The sequence below is a fragment of the Macaca nemestrina genome, chromosome 15 (genome assembly GCF_043159975.1).
Source record: "Macaca nemestrina isolate mMacNem1 chromosome 15, mMacNem.hap1, whole genome shotgun sequence".
NCBI classification, from domain to species: domain Eukaryota; kingdom Metazoa; phylum Chordata; class Mammalia; order Primates; family Cercopithecidae; genus Macaca; species Macaca nemestrina.
The window spans coordinates 12,478,319-12,497,784 of record NC_092139.1 but is presented as its reverse complement, the minus strand read 5'-3'; the positions used below and the strand labels follow the sequence as shown (position 1 = coordinate 12,497,784).

Here is a 19,466-nt window from a genome sequence, read left to right as displayed (position 1 = left end):
TGAAATTACCCCTTATGAATGGAATCAAGTTAAGCCAAAGCCTTTCTAGTGGAAAGCTGCTGTGTAAGAAGGGGAGTTTAAATTTGGGAAAAAGGATAAATTAGATTAGTTGATGCTTACCCTTTAGGAAATATTATCTGAATTATTCTTCCATTGCCAGCCAACCCCATTTCACAGGGCATGTATATTTGCTAAGCAAATCAGAATTTTTCTTTTTTAAAGATCTGAAAGCTCTTCTCTATTCTATTATTAATCGAATATGTTTGGACCAATACAGGAAGAATAAAATTACCACATCACTATGTGTGTGTGAGATAAAATATGTGATTAAAGATATTTATTGTACTGATGTGGGAAACAATAATATGTTAAACAGATAAGCATGTAATAATGCATATTTTCCCCATAAAATTTAATTTATCTCTTGGGCTGGGCATAAACTTTCTTCTTGAACAACTTGCTTTCCAACTATAGATTGCTGAGCTAAACTGCTTAGTTTTATAGCAAATTGATCACTACTGTAATATTTCAGGAGCAAAATGATCCTCACCAGTCACTTTGATTTCAAAGGCCAAAATTTATAGTTTTGTTCCTGATTTAGTGATAAAATTTTTTAACATATTGAGCATTTTATCACCTTCTATCAGGACATGGAATTGAACTCACAAATGAAAAAAAAAAAAAAACCAACAAAAAAGGGGCCATAAATAATATACCACAGAATGACAGAAGAGTGTAATATTCCCTTTGGACCAGTGGGAAATTACTCAGATTTCTTTCCTTGTAAACATATGTCCTGGTCTCTATGGAAGACGTGTTATGCAATCTCTATGCTCCCGGAAAGGGAGTCACAGATAATGCTGGAGCTGGAAACCACACGGATTTTGTGAAAGCATAAAGGAAACTTTATTATATGTGTGCTCCCCAGTGTCTCAACTCGACTTTATTCAAGGCAGATAAAATGTAGTTATTGGACACTTCTGATATGTTGAAAATAGGTGCAGACAGTTAATGATGGGAAAGTTCATGACTCAGTGAAGATTACTCCCTAGCTGGTAGCTTAGGACAGAAAACTATAAAATCAAATTATGATAATCATAGGAGTCAGGAGAAAAAAGTAGGCCCATGGAGCTCTATTTACTGAATTTTTGAATTCATTATATACCACCTACTGTGGAAGTACAGGAAACAGATTTTTGATCATCTCAGTAGATTTGCAAAGTAAACTATTTTGTGATTACCAAAGTGAATTTTTAAAAAACTTAAAATTGTAAGAGAAAGAACCAGGGCTAGAAGGAAGGTGCAATAATAGAGAATAAAAATAATCGACATACCCCACAATACACTCGCACACATCCAGACTTTACCTTTTGAGGAGTTGGTTGAACATTAAACCAGTGAAAACAGATGTGGCTGTCTCGGTTTTTACCACTAAAAATAATTTTTTTTCCAAACAACATTTCCATCACATAGCAGTGTCTACCTGTCCTGACATAAGAGTTAAACCATTGATCTGGGGCTTAAATAGGACTTTGAGCTGCAGTGGTCTATTTTATCACATGTAACTTAGGTGTTGAGTCAGCAAGGCCAAATATGCTTCTACTAGATATCAAATCTAGACAGCTAGGGTCTGCAAGGTTTTTATTTTTTAACCTTCACTCAGATCTGTGTTTTAGGGAGAAAGTCGGCCTTTTATACCTGATAGTAAGAATATCTATCTGAATGGTGCCCTTGAGTGACAAATCTCATTGATAATTTTCTATGGAATGTCAGCCCTTGCCACGTTAAATTACACAACTGCTAGTGTTTTTATACGATACCTTCTTTTTTGTATGCTTGTTAACATTTATAGGATTCTTATGATGTGCTTGCTTTTTTTGTTTGTATTTAAAAACTTTAATACAGTTCTGTAACATTTAGCTATTGCTGCATAAAATAACAGCTACAAAAGCTCAGTGACATGCAACATAGGCATTTATTGATTTTTCTCAGGAGTGGTCATCTAAGTGGCCCTGCTGAGCTTGTCTGGGTTGCTCACATATCCGGGGGTCAGCAGGCTGTCAGCAGGGGCTACTGGGTGATGGGGTGACTCGACTCAGCTCCACCTGGCTCATGTCCTTTGGCAGGTCAGTCTGGGCATGGTCTCAGGACAGTGGTAGTAGGCCAAGCAGGACCACACAAGGCTTCTTGGAAGCCTAGGCTCAGAACTGTCACACAATCACTTTCATTACAGTCTGTTGGCCAGTAAGACACAAGGTGATATAAGAAGCTCTATCTCTTTCTTCTTCCCCCTCTTTTTTTTTTTTTTTTTTTTTCGAGACAGGGTCTTGCTCTGTTACCCATGCTGGAATGCAGTGGCACCATCATAGCTCACTGCAGCCTTGAACTCCTGGGCTCACGCAATCCTCCCGCCTCAGCTTTCCAAACAGCTGAGACTACAGATGCATGCAACCACACCTGGCTAATTTTTTAATTTTTGTGGAAACTGCTACATTGCCCAGGCTGGTCTCAAACTTCTGGCCTTAAGCGATATTTCCACCTTGCCTTCTAGGCCAAGTGCTGGGATTACAGGCCAAGTGCTGGGATTCTGGGCCAAGTGCTGGGATTACAGGCATGAGCTCATTGCGGCCGGCTGAGGTTCTCCCTCTTCAGGGAATGAAACTGCAAAGAGGCATGCCAAAGAGGGCAGATACAGTGATGGAGAAGAATTAGAGCCCTTAATTCAATCTGCCATAGAGCTCATTCATCCTCCGAATAATGCGATGAGGTAGCTACTATCATTATTCCTTTTTCTTTTTTTGTGCAGGGAATTATTGCAGAAGGTGCTAAATAACAAGAAGTCACCCAACTAGTAAGTGGTGGAGCCAGGAATTGAGAGAGTCTGGGTTCTTTACCCCTCTGCTGAGCAGTTTGATTGTAACAAACACAAAAACAGTGGACCCTTGACTCACACAAAAGTGAGTACAAACTTTAGTCTGTAAACTAAGATGTGCAGTCGGATTTTATTTTATATATCTCTCTCTCATTGCTGACTTGGAGTTCCCATTGTTCTGGGCTGGCAGAAGACTTCAACTCAGTTCTTTCTGGAGGTTCCTTCATGGGTTGGACATTTGTCAGTGCATCTGAGTTGCCTTCCCAGGTCTGAGGAAACCTTGTCTTTGTAAGGCTGAACTCGCCTCTCCCATCTTAAGAGGAAAACCCCAGTTACGTGCTTTCCTGATCTCCCTGGAAGTTCCAGATGGCCATTAAAAGCTTGAGACAGGAGAATGCAGGGATTGCACGGAATGCATTCTGGTGACTGGTACTAGCAATGGCGGTGGCATTTGGCAGAAGTCGTTTGGGTATCAGTGTCCAGTGTTCAGCACCGTTGGCATCACTACATATGGTCCAAACTCCTGTATCTGTGCCCGGGTCTGTTCATGGGGGCACTGTCATGGCACCAGTATTACACCTTAATTTTGTGCAATATTCTGACTGCAAAGCCTCCAAACCTGGCTCTTTGGAGCTCCTGGGAGCTTTGTGAGTGACTAAGAATCATATGATAAATGCTCTTCCTGCTGGAATTAATCAGAATGAGCTTCAGTTGTTGGTAACCATAAGCCCCCCTAGCCTTTCCTGGTTGTTTCATGTTTTTGGGGCATTGCATTATGCCCAGGCAAAAGAGGTGGCTCCCTTGATCTGCTGGCTTTGACCACATAGATTTCCTGCAGGAATGTTCATTGCTCCATTTTCCCTACAAGCACAGCAGCTTTCTACTACCTCTCTGCCATGTTTGGGATGAAGGGATTTGGGGGAAGTTGTTTATGGCCCCACCTTCCTCGACTTGCTCTGTGGTCATTCCTTTCCTGGTGCTTGTTGCCTTTCTAGAGTCCACAGAGAATTGAAGTCCAGGTCTCCTGCCTCTCCTACCTCTCTGTGCCCGTAGACCTCCTTCCTTCTCTCTTTTGCTTAAAGCCTTCTCCTCCAACCTGGGAGGATTCTCCTTGTATTCTAGTGTGATATGGTTTGACTCTGTGTCCCCACCTAAATCTCATCTTCAATTGTAATCCCCATGTGTCAAGGGAGGAACCTGGTGGGAGGTGATTGGATTATGAGGGTGGTTTTCCCTGTGCTGTTCTCATGATAGTGAGTGAGTCTCGTGATATCTGATGGTTTTAAAAGTGGCAGTTTTTCCTGTGCTTGTACTTCACTACCTGCCTGCCACAATGTGAGACATGCCTGCTTCCCCTTCCGCCATGGTTGTAAGTTTCCTGTGGTCTCCCCAGCCATGAGAAACTGTGAGTCAATTAAACCTCTTTCCTTTGTAAATTACCCAGTCTCGGGTATTTCTTTATAGCAGTGTGAAAATGGACTAATACATAGGGAAACCGCTTTTCCTACATATTTTCTCCAATATACTTTGGATTTGTTTGCAAACTGCCTCTCTCTCACTTTTTTTTTTTTTTAAAAGCACATTTATAAATCACAGGATTTTGTAAAAAAAAAAAAAAAAATTAGCCAGAAAAGACTGGGGGACAGTTTGTGTTCTGCCCTGAGTTGCCAAATGCAGATCTGTCCACTTAATTAAAAGTGAGGAGGAGGCCGGGAAAATGCCAGGACAAAACGCCCATTTCCCATAGGGTAGGCTATTCATCCTAAGGCACTTAGGTAAGGCGGAATGGATTCCAAACTGCTTGGAATAGCTTCAGTCTATTATTTTGACCTCACCTCTTGCCATGTACACCTCTTCCTCGCCATACAGCCTAGCTTCCAGCTGAATCAAACCAGCCAACGGGTCCTGAATATCTCCTTGTTAACACATCTCTCAGCACATATATTTTTCTCTGCCTAAAATATCTCTTTTTCCGCCCCCCCCCTATTTTCTATAGACAAAATCCTAAAGAAGAGATAGAGGAAATTCCCAATGGCAGGTCTGGATACTATTTGGGTAAACATTTTAACAAATGGTTTGGCCATTTGGAGGAATTTATGTGTACAGGGCCCCTGTTTTCTGGAGGTTTATGTTTTGGTAGACTAATCAGCTCAAAACTTGAGCTTCTGAGACTCTGGGGGTAGGCAAATTCGTTTGTTCACTGATTTAATACATAGGAATGGGTACCAGAGAGGAATTTTCAAGTCTCTAGGAATAAACAGAATGATAATTTTAACGTCATTTTAAATGTAAGTGTGCTAGAAATTACCTATGGGATTTTGTCCTCTTGTTCTCACTCTTTTATCTTCAAATGGTAATTTTCCAGCATTTTTTCATTCTTTCAGGGACATTTACTGAGAATTTAACATATGTTAGGCATTATGTTAAGTAGCAGTTTTCTGTATAGAATAGAATATTAAACAAGTAGAAATAATGGGGTGTAAACATAAAGCAATTTCATTTTGTCTTCCACTATCACTTAAAACTTTATTAAACTGGGAAGGTTTTTTTCCTGCCCCTGCGTGACTTTTTTGATCACTCATTTTAATAGAAATTTCTGCAGTCACTTTAGGCTACTAAACACACAGTCTTAGTTCAGAAATTAGAATGTTTTGTACCATATAATAAGCCAACCTCTGAACTTGACTTAAAATTAAATCTTCTCTTTCCCATAGATGTGCTCTCCAGGGAAGCCTACATCCAGTAAATAGTCACCTTCTTTCTTTCCTCACTCTGAGTCTACCAGCTTGCTAAAAGGGGTTTCTGACCTCTTAGTGTTCAGAGAAAGGGCATGGAGGAGAGGCTGGGAAGCCAGAAAGTCTACACTTTACTGCTATCCTTGTGGAATGACTGCACAGTTTCTGAACCTGGGGGATGTTTAGGCTGACTTTTCTCTCCTCTGGGCATTGTCATGGGTCCTTTGGAGATTCCCCTCTTGTTGTTGGAAACCTCACGGGAGGAAACTTTCTATTTTTCTTCTGTTATGTCTTGCTCAAAGGCCAAAGATTTCTCCTGACACCTCTTTTCCGACTTGAGACATCCATGTCCCCCATGCTGTGTTCAGAGAGTTTACAGACATCTAGGATTGTTGGACAGCAATATGTACACAGGGACATACTGGTACAAGGTCTCGTTCCTTCTGCACTGTAGTTCTGCAGACAAAAGCCCATTGGTAGTTAATTCTCTCTGGCAGTTTCAGGATTCTGGGTTCTCCACTTCCTCCTGAGTCTGAGTTACTTGTCTGTCACCTCCTCCCACTTTCTTAGAGTCTAAGTCTGACTTTTCTTATTTGGGAGCCAAAAACTCTGCCTATAATCCTGCATCCAAATCTTTTTGTCTCATAGTTAGTCCTGTGGCTTCTTTGAGACTTTGGTTCTGTTTGGGAGAAAACGTTCCTTGGAATAAGGAACTGAGAAATAAGGAATTAAGAGAACTGGAATAAGGAATTAAGGAACTTGGAATAAGGAAGTAAGAGAACTGCAGGTGAGTGAACTGAACTGAAATAATGCAGAATAATAGTTCAAGATCGATTCCTGCCACAGACCTTGAGTAAACGGCCATGGAAGGTTTTTCCAAGAGGGGTTATTTTAGCTGGTACCGAAGCATTAGTCTGTCTCTGAGGCCAAGTAAAGAAAAAGGAGGTTCTTGACAGAAGAAATAGGGCACCAAAAGGAAAGTGTCTGCAGGTACCCAGTGGCTGCAGCTTTAGCAGGCATGGTTGGGAGGGTCTGTAGTGGAGAAAGGCTTGGCCTGTATCCACCATCCAAGGGGAGCCTTTGGAAGGTTTTAGACGGAGAAGTGATATGTTCTAGAAAGGCTTAGCGCGGTGGTGCGTGCCTGTAATCCCAGCTACTTGGGAAGCTGAGGCACGAGAATCACTTGAACCCAGGAGGCAGAGGTTGCAGTGAGTGAGATTGCGCCACTGCACTCCAGCTTGGGCGACAGAGCGAGACCCTGTCTCAAAAAACAAAAACAAAAATAACTTTCTCAAAAACAAAAACAAACCTACACCTGGGGGGAAAAGCTAACAAAAGATGCGTAAGATGTCCACAGAGAAAAACCACGCAGCATTAGTGAGGGAAGTAAAACAAGCTCTTTAAAAATACAGAGCTCTGCCCATTCCCACACTTGTGTTATTAAGTTGGTCTGATTTTCCTGTCTGCTTTTTCTCTCTTGATTACTTTTCTGCTAGATATGGGAAGGAGAAGAAAGAGTTAAATAACACGCATTTAAATGTCCTCATCCCCCTCCCCTCCAAGCCAGTAGCTGGAGAAGTTGAAAAAAGAAAAAACTAAACGATTTGGGCTAAAGAAATAATTGAGAGAAAAGAAAGTTGCCAAAAAGCATATATATATATATATATATATATATATATATATATATATATATAGCATTATATATAATATATATAAACATTATGTATAATTATATATAATGTATTATATAATATATATGCACATTTATTTGTAATAAGTGAATAAATGAATAGTATATATGGTGGTCTTAGTGTATGCATGGAAAAATTGGAGGAATATACAGCAAATTGTTAATATTGGTGTTTGGTGTGTTTTCAAGTATTATATCTGCAATATTTACTATTTTTTAAAAACAATGAGCGTGTATTACTTTTGGAATCAGAAAAATCCCAATAAATATATACACCTATAAAGATGTCACACTTAACATCCAAAGTCCTTATCAGGGTTTCTAGGGCCCTGCGCGACCCAGCCCCTCTCTGCCTGACCTTGTTTCCTTCATGCTCCATCTCGTTCACGGTGGTCTCTTTGCTCCTCCTCGATCACACCAAGCACGTTTCCAGTTCACAGTGTGTGCATTTGACATTCTCTCTGCCAGGTGTACTGTTCCCAGGTATCTGCATGGTCCCTTCTCCACGTCAATTAGATTTTGCTCAAATGTCATAATTTCAGAAAGAATTTCTGAAAATTCCCATCTCCTGTACTTGCTTTATGTTTCTCTATAGTACTTACCCACTACATTATATCATGTTTGTCTATTTATTGTTTATGTATCTATCTATGTATCTATGTATCTATCAATCATCTGTCTATCCATTGATGTCACTCCTTGAAGACTTTGCCTAGAATAGTCTCTGACATACAATGGAAACTCAGTAAATATGTATTGAATATATATTATTTGCTTTTAAACAGTGAGCACCTGTTTTTACTTTTATTTAGTGAAGATTGAGTTGTAGAAAATATTCGAAAACCTGCAGCCCCAACTTACGGCAGCTTAAAGGTTTTTAGTTACTTTTTAAAAAACACCTTTCCTCATATAGGACAGAGTTTTTCCACCTCAGAACTATGGACACTTTGGGATGGATAATTCTTCGGTTTGAAGTCTGTTCTGGGCATGGTAGGGTGTTTAACAACCAATTTAATGCTGGTAACATCCTCCCCCACCCACCTCATTAGTTACGACAATCAAAAATATCTTCAGACATTGCCTGATGTCCGCTGGGAGCCCAAATCCCCTTCTCTTCCCCATTGAGAACCACTGCTATAGTAGCGATCTAGAGTCAAATACCTCTCCATCTTTCTAAAAATATGTACAGCATCGTATTGACGGAGACAGGCTAAAGTTTCATCTACTGCTATGCTATTAGGAGGGAATGAGCTGAAATTTGTGTCATGGGTTCTTATACTTTAATGAGAGTTACTCAGGTCTCAGAACCTCTCTACATTTTGGTTTTCTTGTTTAGTATAAATGCAATCCGATTTAATCTGCATATAAACACATCTATTGCATATTAAAATCAACATATTATAAACATCAGGCTGAATGCTTTCCTGAAGAAGCAGGCTAAAAAAATTCATGCATATTAATATCACAAATAAGCCAATTATTATATGGAATAGTAAATAAAAAAACAATATGATTAATCTAAAACTGGGAGCTTCATAAAGCAAAATATATGATATGAAGATTAGACTGCCTTAGAAACAATATTACGAATCCTTGCATTTTACATGTAATTTGTTTAAAATTAATTTCCCAGTGTGCTATCTTATTTTTGTTTCACCTAGACCTACACTAATAAGTTTTATGAAACATTGATATTACTTAAAATCACAACACAGAGAAGAAACCATTTCTCTGCTCTTAATTGAGGCAAACCACACTGCTTAGCTTCACAGTTTCCAAGGCCCTGAGGACTTCCAGGTATGCTGGAATTCTTGATTATTTGCTGGCATGGAGCAGTGATGCACTGACCTGACTTTTTAAACAGTCACCATTCTTTACTACCGAATAATAATAACCTTTATGAGAAAACAATCCAGTTCTTGAGCACTTACTATGTGCCAAGCTCTCAGCATAATGATTATTTAATTCAGTCTTTACAACTACCTGGAAGTTTGGGATTGTTATTAACCCCGTTTTACAAAAAGGAAATCTGAGAGGTTCATCTGCCCAAGATTACATGCCATTAGTAGGTGGGCTGTGCTGGGCTTTGAACTCCATCCCGTTAGACTGCAAGAACTTGTGTTCTTTACCATTAGAACACTTAACTGTAGAGATAATTAGCAGCACATTGTTATCTTCATGTTAAATAGATTTTTACATTGGTAACTTGCCACTTTGCCTTCATTCATAATATGACTATTCAAGTGGACTCTAGCAGGGAACAGTGTGCCATAGGTAAATTAAAATACTTACAGGAAGCTTAGGGAAGATGGCAAGATGGTAGAAAGGGAGGCCTTCCAGTGAAAAGGCCGTTGAAATAGCCTAGTCAAGAAAAAAATGGCAGCCTGGACCAAGGTGGTGGCAGAAGGCAAGAAGAGAAGAGATGGATTTCAGAGACTTAATTATTATTTTTTAAATGAGATGGGGTCTCACTATGTTGTTCAGGCTGGTCTCGAACTCCAGGGCTCAAGTGATCCTCTCCCATCAGCCTCTCAAGTAGCTGGGATGACAAGCATGTGCCACTGAGCTCAGTTTGATATTTCAGAGACCTTTAAGAAGTAGGATTGGTAGGGCTTGTTGACTAGAATCTTGGGGGATGTAAAAGGGGGAGAAGAGAAGAATAATACCCAATTATCTGAGTCATGGTCCTAGGAAAATGGCACCCCTCATTCAACTGGGAAGAGGAGGTGTGGTGGAAGATGATGGGTTCATATTTCGGCAAGTTGGGGTTGCATGGCCTGAGGTGTTCATCAGGCCGTGGGATAACAGGGTTTCTCTTAGCTAGGCTGCTTTTCACTTTGCCCCTTGAATCATAAATGCATACAAATACTTTATTCTTCTTTACCACAGTATAAACTCTTTTAGGGCAGTGTTCAAGATTTGTCCATCCCTATTTCCCTTAGAATGCACCATCGTTGCTGGTACTTCAAGAAACATGAAGAAACATGATCCAGATCTACTTGTCTTTTGTCCTCGTTCTTCCTGGGATGTGTTTTGTATTTTCCCATTTATAGTCTTTGATTTTTCCCACTCTCTCCAACTAAAGACCCTTGCATTCCAAGCTACATCTCTGTGTATTTTATTCCTTCTCAGCTTCAATCTTCAAGGTCAATTTCAACTTCCACTTCCTGGATGAAAATATCTAAGCTTCCACTGAGCACTTGACATAATAGTTTCCTCTTTCCAACTTTTGAAGCATCTTTTTTGTAGCCTTTTTGCAACCCAGTGTAAGTTTCTCTTTATATCAATTTGTGTTTTCTGAGCCTGTTCTAGTGCCTGGAATATACTAGGCAGGTAACGCATGCTAGCTATTTTTATCACGTGCTTGTGTCATACACACTTTATATCAAGCAGAAAATATTTCAGTGCCTACACGGTCCTACCACATGCTAGCAATGGATCATGAACACGTCACTTACCCTCTTTGAGCCTCAGTTTTCTCATCTGTGAAACTGAATCATAAGAATACCAACCACCTAGAGTGGTTGTATGGCTAAAATGAATTTAAATATATAACAGGCTTAGAAAATTGCCTGACGCTTACTAAGAGTTGCATAAGTATTAGCTTTTATTTTTGTAGGGACCTATTAGATAAGTGAATCAAATAAGCTGAAATTGAGAAAATGTTTTCTTAAAACACACAGATTGCTTGGTTTGTCTTTAATTTTTCTACTTTTAATAGATAGATGGGTACAGGGAATATTATGTAGGTTTCTTAAATCTACTCTAAGGAAGACAATAGTGTAAGCAGAATGATAAATGGTAAGTGAGACTTAGCTTCTATGCAAGAGAACAATAAGGAGTGGTGGAGACTGGGGAGAACCAGAGTGACCTTGCCCTGTCTTAGGGGGCGGCCACTATTTAGGCCAATTGTTGTCATATGAGAATGAAGACCTGATGTTGTCATGGGTTTTTAAGAAGCCAGAAACCTGAACTTTTAAATGAAATCTCCTAATTTGTAGATGTTGGCAGCTAAATAAAAAATAAAATTCAGTACACTCTAGAGTGTTGCAGTGTGAGTGTCTGTGCTATGATATAAAATAAAACATGCCTGTAGGCCAACTTGGCCCCCAGGTCACCAGTTTGCAATCTCTGCTTTATCTCATAACTTCCTCTAGGGTTTGAACTATGGCCTGTCCGCAGTAGACAGGCAAAAATAGATGTCGAACTAAGTTAGATTTTGGTGTAAGAACTCTGGAGTACTTTCCATACATCAAACTGAGCTGAAAAAAATAATCCAAAGGATATTTTCCATTGTCACTATTTTTTTTTTTGTCTCTGTGTGCACAGTAGCATAACATGCCCTGAATGCAGAGAAACCATAAACTAGGTCATTTCCTTGGACAGTAAAATTCTCTGAAACAAAAGCAGCCAAAAATTGATCATTTTCCTGCTAAAGAAGCACATGCTCCCTCCCTGTGAACACACACACAGTTTAATACAATAAAATCAAGCCTGATAAAAATGCAAAATGTATGCATTTTAAAAGAGGAATTTTTAATCATATTAATTTAAACAGAAACCCTAAATTAGTTTTCCTGTAAGAACATGATCAACTGCTTAGTTTCCCTAAAGACAATGTGTGACCTCTATGAGGAATGCAGTTGTTTTCACTTTTTCCCCCCTTCCCTTCTAGATATTTTTTTCCACCTTCATTTTATAGAATTTAATAATGGGCGAAGTAACAAATGAGAAGATAAAAATATTCCTGAACACTCTAGGGCATACATGGGGATATAAACAGATATTGTAGCCATTTCCTTAAGTTACATCATTTGCTGGACTATTTGACTTTCTAATTTGAACTCCCTGTGTATTACTAAATTTAACTTGTATATGCCAGTGTGTGTCTGTCACTGAATTCCCTCAAATGGTAGGCTCTGAGAATAAAATGCCAAATTATCTATTTCATCTGTGTTTCTGTCCATTTATGTATTTGTCTGCTTATTGATCTATTTTAACACGATCTATCAAGGAAGGCATTTCGACGTCTTTGTTTCTTATTCCTTCTTGTTTACGGAGACCACATTCCCTCCACCCTCAATTTCAAATTGCCCTCTCTTCTTGTCTGCAAATGTTCGTGGTATAGATATTTCCTTTATTATTCCCTCTAAACTTTCTTTGTTCCCATCCCTGTCTTTTATTATTTCTACTGTGTCATCAGAAACTGACTGCTGGATCCTGCCAATTAGCCTTTGTCTGTCAGCACCAGCCTCAGCCTCCCGAAGAGCGAGTGTGCACGGCGAGGCGGACAGGCCCTATTTCATATGCAGCACAGTGTCCCCACACAGAGATATGCCATTACTGACAAAAGAGCAGTAGATGGGCTCAGATTAGCTGCTGACAAACTTCCTATGTGTGTGTGCGTGTGTGTGTGTGTTTGCATGTGTGTGTGTGTGCATGTGTGTGTGCGTGTGCGTGTGTGCGTGCCCGGTAGGAGGAGGTCGAGGGGGGTGGGCAGGACAGGGCACGTAACGGAAGCATACCCTGGAGCACCAAACCGCAAATCTAACTTGCAAAGTAACTTATCAATTCTATTCCAAAATACCGATCATTCTGAAATGGTTTCCGTCATAGATGTGGTCCATCTGTACTGGTGGGCGCAAATGGGCAGGTCGCAGCGACAGGAAGAATCCACAGATTTCTGCCTCTTGGTCGCATCTGCTTGGCCGTCCACTGTGAAGTGCCCCTCTCCTTCCACAGGTTAATATTTCTGGGCACCGTCCAGGGTAAAGGGAGGCACTCACCTTGGGTACAGAATTTCATGGGGCACCAAAAAACTCTGTAGTCAAAACAATTGTTTTACAATATCTATGATGTAATTAAAAAATAAAAATGAATGCCAAAAACCTATGATGAAGAAAAGATTAAAATTTCAGATAAAGAAAGGATCAGTGCTAGTGATGTTTCCATATGCATCAGGCCCTAACATGGCTCGGCAGAGTGCTGTGACTGATCCTGTCTTTATATACACCATCATATATGTGTGTGTGTATATATATCATATATATATGCATTGAGTGAGTATATATGTGTGTATGTATGTGTGTCTGTGTGTATGACATTTTGTTTGACATGTTTTTGGTAATTTCAATTTTTTAACAATGTGGTATTAAAATATGACTTCTCTTGATTACTGTGTTCCATGGTGGCCCCTTAACTTCTGCTCCAAAGTGAGTTCTCCATTGGTCTCACCCTGGTCTGGGCCCTGAGCCTCTCCCACATGGCCTTACATGAAATTCTGCTCCTGTCAGGGGCCTCCCTCTGGCTAATACCATGGACCTGCAAAGCATTCAGAGGGCACCATGGGACTCAATGGGCAGACACAGGGCACAGCCCTTCCCACTGGGCAAATCCATCTTTTGTAAGGGAATACTGAGAACTTGTAGCCTTAAGATGCCAAGGCACGTTGTATTCTGTGGATGTGTAAGGGGCTGTCATGATAATACCCTCTGATGGAGAAGCCCCCAGGCAGTCTGCTGGTACCCCATATCTTACAGAGTCCATGGGGCTGCGGTGTCTTCAGTTTTCACTTGCATTTTCCCAGTTGTCCATTAGACTTGGAGGCAAGAGTCCAGTGGGGTGTTGGCCAGGAGGCACATCCGGGAGCCCCACCCCATGTTATATTCAGAATCTCCCTTTCTCTTAGGCAGCTAAGGTCAGTCTCAGTGTGTTTGTTTGTTTTTATTTACTTTTTTTTTGAGACAGAGTACTCGCTCTGTTGCCCAGGCTGGAGTGCGATGGCGGGATCTCAGCTCACTGCAACCTCCGCCTCCCAGGTTCAAGTGATTCTTGTGCCTCAGCCTCCCGAGTAGCTGGGATTACAGATATGTGCCACCACGCCCAGCTAATTTTTGTATTTTTAGTAAAGATGGGGTTTTGCCATGTTGGCCACACTGGTCTCGAACTCCTGGCCTCAAGCAATCCACCCACCTTGGCCTCCCAGAGTGCTGGGATTACAGGCGTGAGCCACCACGCCTGGCCATTCTAAGTGTGTTTGGATGCCCCTTTCCTTAGGATGCGTTGTCTCCCAGGGTCCCCCTCAGACCTGCAGGCAAACAGGCCCCCTGCAGGCTTTGCCACACGCAGATCAGACATACTGGTGCCATCATCACCTTGTTGTAACAGAAAATACCCAGAAGGAGGTGGGGAAGTGAGCCAGGGAAGGAAAGTTGAGTCATCAAGACAGTTACCGCCATGGAAGACTGGAGCTTAATGTCATCACCATTTCTCTTCTAATCCTCACAATAACCCTGTCAGATGGGAACAATGAGTATTTGCCTTTCGCCAGTGAGAAAGGCGAGAACCCAAGGAGTGCATTTCTTGCATACACTGGCTTGTAAACAATGGGCTTAGATTTAAACCCACATCTATCTGATGCTAGATACAGCACTCTTAACCTCTACCCAGCCTTGCGTTTGCCCTGTAGGCATCCTGGGAGTCTCAAGAACCAGGAAGATTTGTAGAGCTGTTTTGCTGTATTTTGTGTGATGAAACATTACCTTTTATTCTACAAAGTTGTATTATGAAACTTTGAAATAAACTTGAAATGTTTATTTCAAACTATACTCCATCTATTTTCTTTCCGCCTTAACACATGTGCGTATCCACACGCACACGTACACACACACATGCACAGACGCGTTCTCAAAAGTTCTGGCACTCTGACCTGGGTTAAAATCCAGTTCTTTGTCATGCAGGTGATTAAGGCAGAGACACTGCCCTACGAGGTACTACAGTCTGGTAATAGAAGGGAACATCTTATCAGTGAAGGTTGTTGGGTGTAAGCAACAGAAATGAACTCTGGTTAATTTAGACAAAAGGATGTTTTATTAAAAGAGTACTGGCTTGCTCAAAGAATATTGGGAAAGCCAGAAACTCAAGCTCAGGGGCAACATACCAATCTGGTTCCCTGCCCACTTAATTATTTTGCCTCTCTGTAGATGTATATTTGTTGAATAAATGCCTTAAATGAGGTGTTTGCAGGAGGAAATGCAATTCCTGGTGGAGTCTCTTACGTATATGTAAGCTACAGAATCACTATTCATCCAGCTTCTTTTTGTGGAAACTATTCCCGTGAGAGAGTTTGGAAAAGAGGATATGGGGTGAGAAATAAACTTTATTTTCTCCTTCTAATCTCCTTGTATCACCCCATCCTCCCTCTCTGACCTCCCCTGCCCTATCAGGGAGCTGAACAAAACTAGGTACTTGTGAGTTTCTTCCCCCTCAATATCTGGATAGATTATTTGTATTTAGGGTTCTCCCCAGAAGCAGAACTTGAGATAAAAATTTGAGTACAAGTTGTTTATTTGGGAGGTTGTAACAGAAAATACCCAGAAGGAGGTGGGGAAGTGAGCCAGGGAAGGAAAGTTGAGTCATCAAGACAGTTACCGCCATGGAAGACTGGAGCTTAATGTCTTCTGGAAAACTCTGGAAGCCAGTGGAGAAAAATGCCTCAGAGTTGTTCCTTCTGGGGAGGGAGGGAATTGGGGTATTTATACACCAACATTGTCAGTTGTTGGTTGAGGGTAGCTTCTAGAGGACCATTAACTCTTGGTACTTCTGGACAACCATGCCTATGGCAAACTGGTCTCCAGAGGCCACAGGAATCCCTTAGGCAAAAAGATGCGGTTGCTGCTGATGTTCCAGTCCTGCATCAAGCATTCAGGTGATCAGGGCATGGCCCTGACAGTGACATGCGGATGTCCCTGGCTACTGACTTCTCTTCCTTAACAGAGAGAAATTTGAGTGTTTCCATCCAACAAAAACCTTAAGAACCTCCAAATCACCCATCTTTGAGTTTCAATGTCATGAAAATACTGGAATAAAATATTAACGCAAATCTATGTTTTGTCAAGAGTAGTGTTTTGTTATTTTTCTTGAACTATCCCAGATATACTATTTCAAATTAGCAAAAGGACATTTTTTTTTTCTTGAGCAATATCAACTAAATAGAGGAGGAGGGAAAAGAAAAATTCACTTATCATGGTTTATTTGTTTCCATGTGATGATAAAAAGATTAAGTCGCACAGCTTTCATTTTTCCCCATTTTTTTCTCTTGCCTTCTGCTATTACTTGTGTTTCTATTTATTTTAATTAGAATTTAGCCTTTTATTGAACCTGTTTTCTTTCTGTGGTATTTTTATAAGCTATGTTCAGCAATTCACAGTTTCTAAAACACTAGAGGTACTTTTTATTTTTTATTTTTTTTTCAGTCAAGATGATGCACGTCATCTGGCCTTGGATCTGGTGGCCAAATATTCATCTCAAAGGTTGTGTTCATCATGGCAAATGGGACTAAATTTTACTCTTTAGAATCATTCCAGTTCCAGTACCTGAACACTTAACTTTAAATTTTTTTTACTATGATATTCATTGGGTATTTGTAGTGTATTCTGTATACTAGCTGGTAATATCACCAACACCAACAGTATCCAGTGTTAGATGTTGTTGTACTGTTTCCAAGTGTTAAGAGTCCTAGCTCTCCCTCTTCTAGCTGTGCTGTTTGGGTGCTTTGCTTTACCTCTCATCAGTTTCTTTACATGTCAGCCTATAAGTTTTTATTTTAAACAGACTTTGTATATATAGAATACGTAGTCCAAAGCCTATAACATAGTAAAACATTTGACTCATGTAAGCTTTTATTACAAAACACTGGCATACACACACTCATTTTATTTAAATAGAAATGATACTGTTGGCTTATGCGCACCTAATCTTGAATTATCAGGTGACTAATGCATGGTTTGTGTGTGTATGTATATAACACACAGAGTCAATAAACAAATGTATATGTATATGAACTATCTGTGAGTCGTGTTCTCATCTCTATGCCCGTGGTCTTAAGTTTGAAATGTCAATTATATCACAGCTTAATGGGTGCACATAGCAGTGTGTCTGAACATCCTTTGGCTTTCTCGATCAATACATTGACCTAATTTTATGCGGGGTGGCTCTATTTCCCCTCCGTGGTATGTGAACATCTGCAAATCGTCTCAAGGAAATGAAGTCACAGTAACATCTAGAGAATGCAATATGATGGTGATTACTCGGAACTCAATCTCTTTCACCCTGTGCCTCCCTCACCTGCATTAGCCCCGTGACTCACCTCTGTGGGAATGGGGAATGACTCTCTTCTTTAGCTCTCCAGTGGTAAGAAGGGAAATGATAACAGGAGTAGCTAACAGTTACTGAGAACTCACCATGGGCAAGCACTTCTGTGCAAATTCCCTTACTCCCCTGTGTAGCCAGAACCTTTCTTATTGCCATCACCAGGTGATGGATGAAGAGGCTGACATGAGTGAACGCCCAATGACCTTGAATAAATACATGGCAGGGCCGAGATTGTGGCCCCAATGGTCAGCTCTAGGGCTTGCCATTTATACAAAATGAACTTTCAGTTTGGGAATAATTTTAGATTCGCTGAAAAGTTGCACATATATTATAGTACAAGCCTACTGTTTTAGCCATTGCTTTTTCCTGTTCCTTAAGCCTCTAAGATTTTTACCAAATCATGTCAACTTCATCACCAGCTCATCTAGCTTCTGAAGCGTAGATCAATCTGACCTCAATTAGAGGCTCCAATTACCCACATTTAAGGCACCATCAGAGAACACAATGCAAAATTTCTTCTTTCATTCAACACATAATGATTGACTGCTCTCTATGTCAGTTAGGGACCAAGTGGTGAGCAACTCAGTCCAGCTGTTTGTCCTTATGGGAAGTAGACATTTTACACACACACACACACACACACACACACACACACACACACACACACAGAGTCAGCTGAGTATAGATTTATAAGAAACAGACATTAGAGAGCATGCAGTAGTGGAGGCTGACCGGGCCGGGGGTCACAGGGCAGGAAAAGATGGTCAGGAAGTTTCCCAAGGAGGTGATGTTTGAGCTGATACTTACTCAAAGGAAGGAAAGGAGTGTGAAAGAAAGGATGGAAGTGTGGGAGGGGAAGACTGTTACAGGCAGACAGAACATCTCCTACACAGACTCTGGCGTCTGCCATCAGCTTGCCTTTAATGAGTTTCTGGCTCAGAAATGTAAAAAAAAGCCTGTATTTCTTAGAATGCCTTCTAATTCTTTTACCCCCCTTGCAGGCTTCATCTCCTCTGTGATTTTCTTCTAGGCCCACTCTCTCCTCCCCAGAATTAACCACCCTATACTATATCAGAGCACTGTATGTACTTCTATTATTCCATGTAAATACGGTTTTAATTGCTTTCCTAGAAATACCTGTCTTCTCTACTACATTGATTGCTCCTTGAGAAATATATTTTATTCCTATTTTATATCTCCAAATAATGAATCAATAGTATTTATTGAGCAATTGCTATACATTAGGCACTTTGCTAATTTTTTTCATGTAATATTTTATTTATTTCTTAGGTCAAACTTATAAAGTTGTATTATTCATTCCCTATCACCCATTTAGCCAGCATTTATTGGGCACCAACCATTGTGTTGGGCACTGTTCTAAATCAACCAATGAAGTCCTGCTGGTCAAATCTGGCTTTCTGTCTGTTTAGGTAAATAAAATTTTATTGGGACATGGCCATGCTCATTTGTTTACATATTGTCTGTGGCTGGCTTCATGCTACTATGGCAGGGCTGAGTAGTTGCAATAGAGAATGTGTGGCCCACTAAGCCTAAATATTTACTATCTGGGTTTTTACAGGAAAAAGTTTGCTGATCCCTGTTCTAGATGCTGGGGGCACAACGTGGAAAAATGAAAGACAAAAATCTTTGGCGTGGAGGGCTTGCACAGTGCTTGTGTCAGAGATAGATAACTTCAGCCTGCACAATAGCTATTCTGGGTTTCCTAGCCTCTCTTCCAGTTAGGTGTGACCATAGGATGGTTCTAACCAATAGAACATGAGTAGGAGTAATGAGGGCTATTTTCTGGCCTGGCCCATATGAATCTCCTGTATGTATTCTTTCATAGCTCTTCCTCTTGCAGAGACATGACCACAGTAAGCTAGAATTTACTTCTTGAAGATGGCAGCACTTATCCTGCTGGCCCTGAGTGACAGTATGGAGCCAAGATTCGTTCTCCCCTTACCACAGACATACCAATCTGGAACCACTTAGTATTGTTATATCAGCAACAAATACG

At 40.5% G+C, this 19,466-nt stretch overlaps 1 long non-coding RNA gene across 16 annotated transcripts in view; it reads left to right on the top strand.

Moving 5' to 3' along the window:
• The window catches only part of LOC105470662 (uncharacterized), a 411,643-nt gene that overhangs the window by 103,823 nt on the left and 288,354 nt on the right, over nt 1–19,466 (top strand). For 13 of the 16 annotated variants that reach the window (XR_011613241.1, XR_011613249.1, XR_011613245.1 and 10 more), the window contains one exon: nt 2,807–2,957. This is a non-coding gene — a long non-coding RNA (uncharacterized lncRNA). Of the gene's footprint in view, nt 1–2,806; nt 2,958–6,255; nt 6,395–19,466 lie in introns of all 16 variants that reach the window. The other 3 variants (XR_011613246.1, XR_011613239.1, XR_011613243.1) reach the window with 1 other exon arrangement.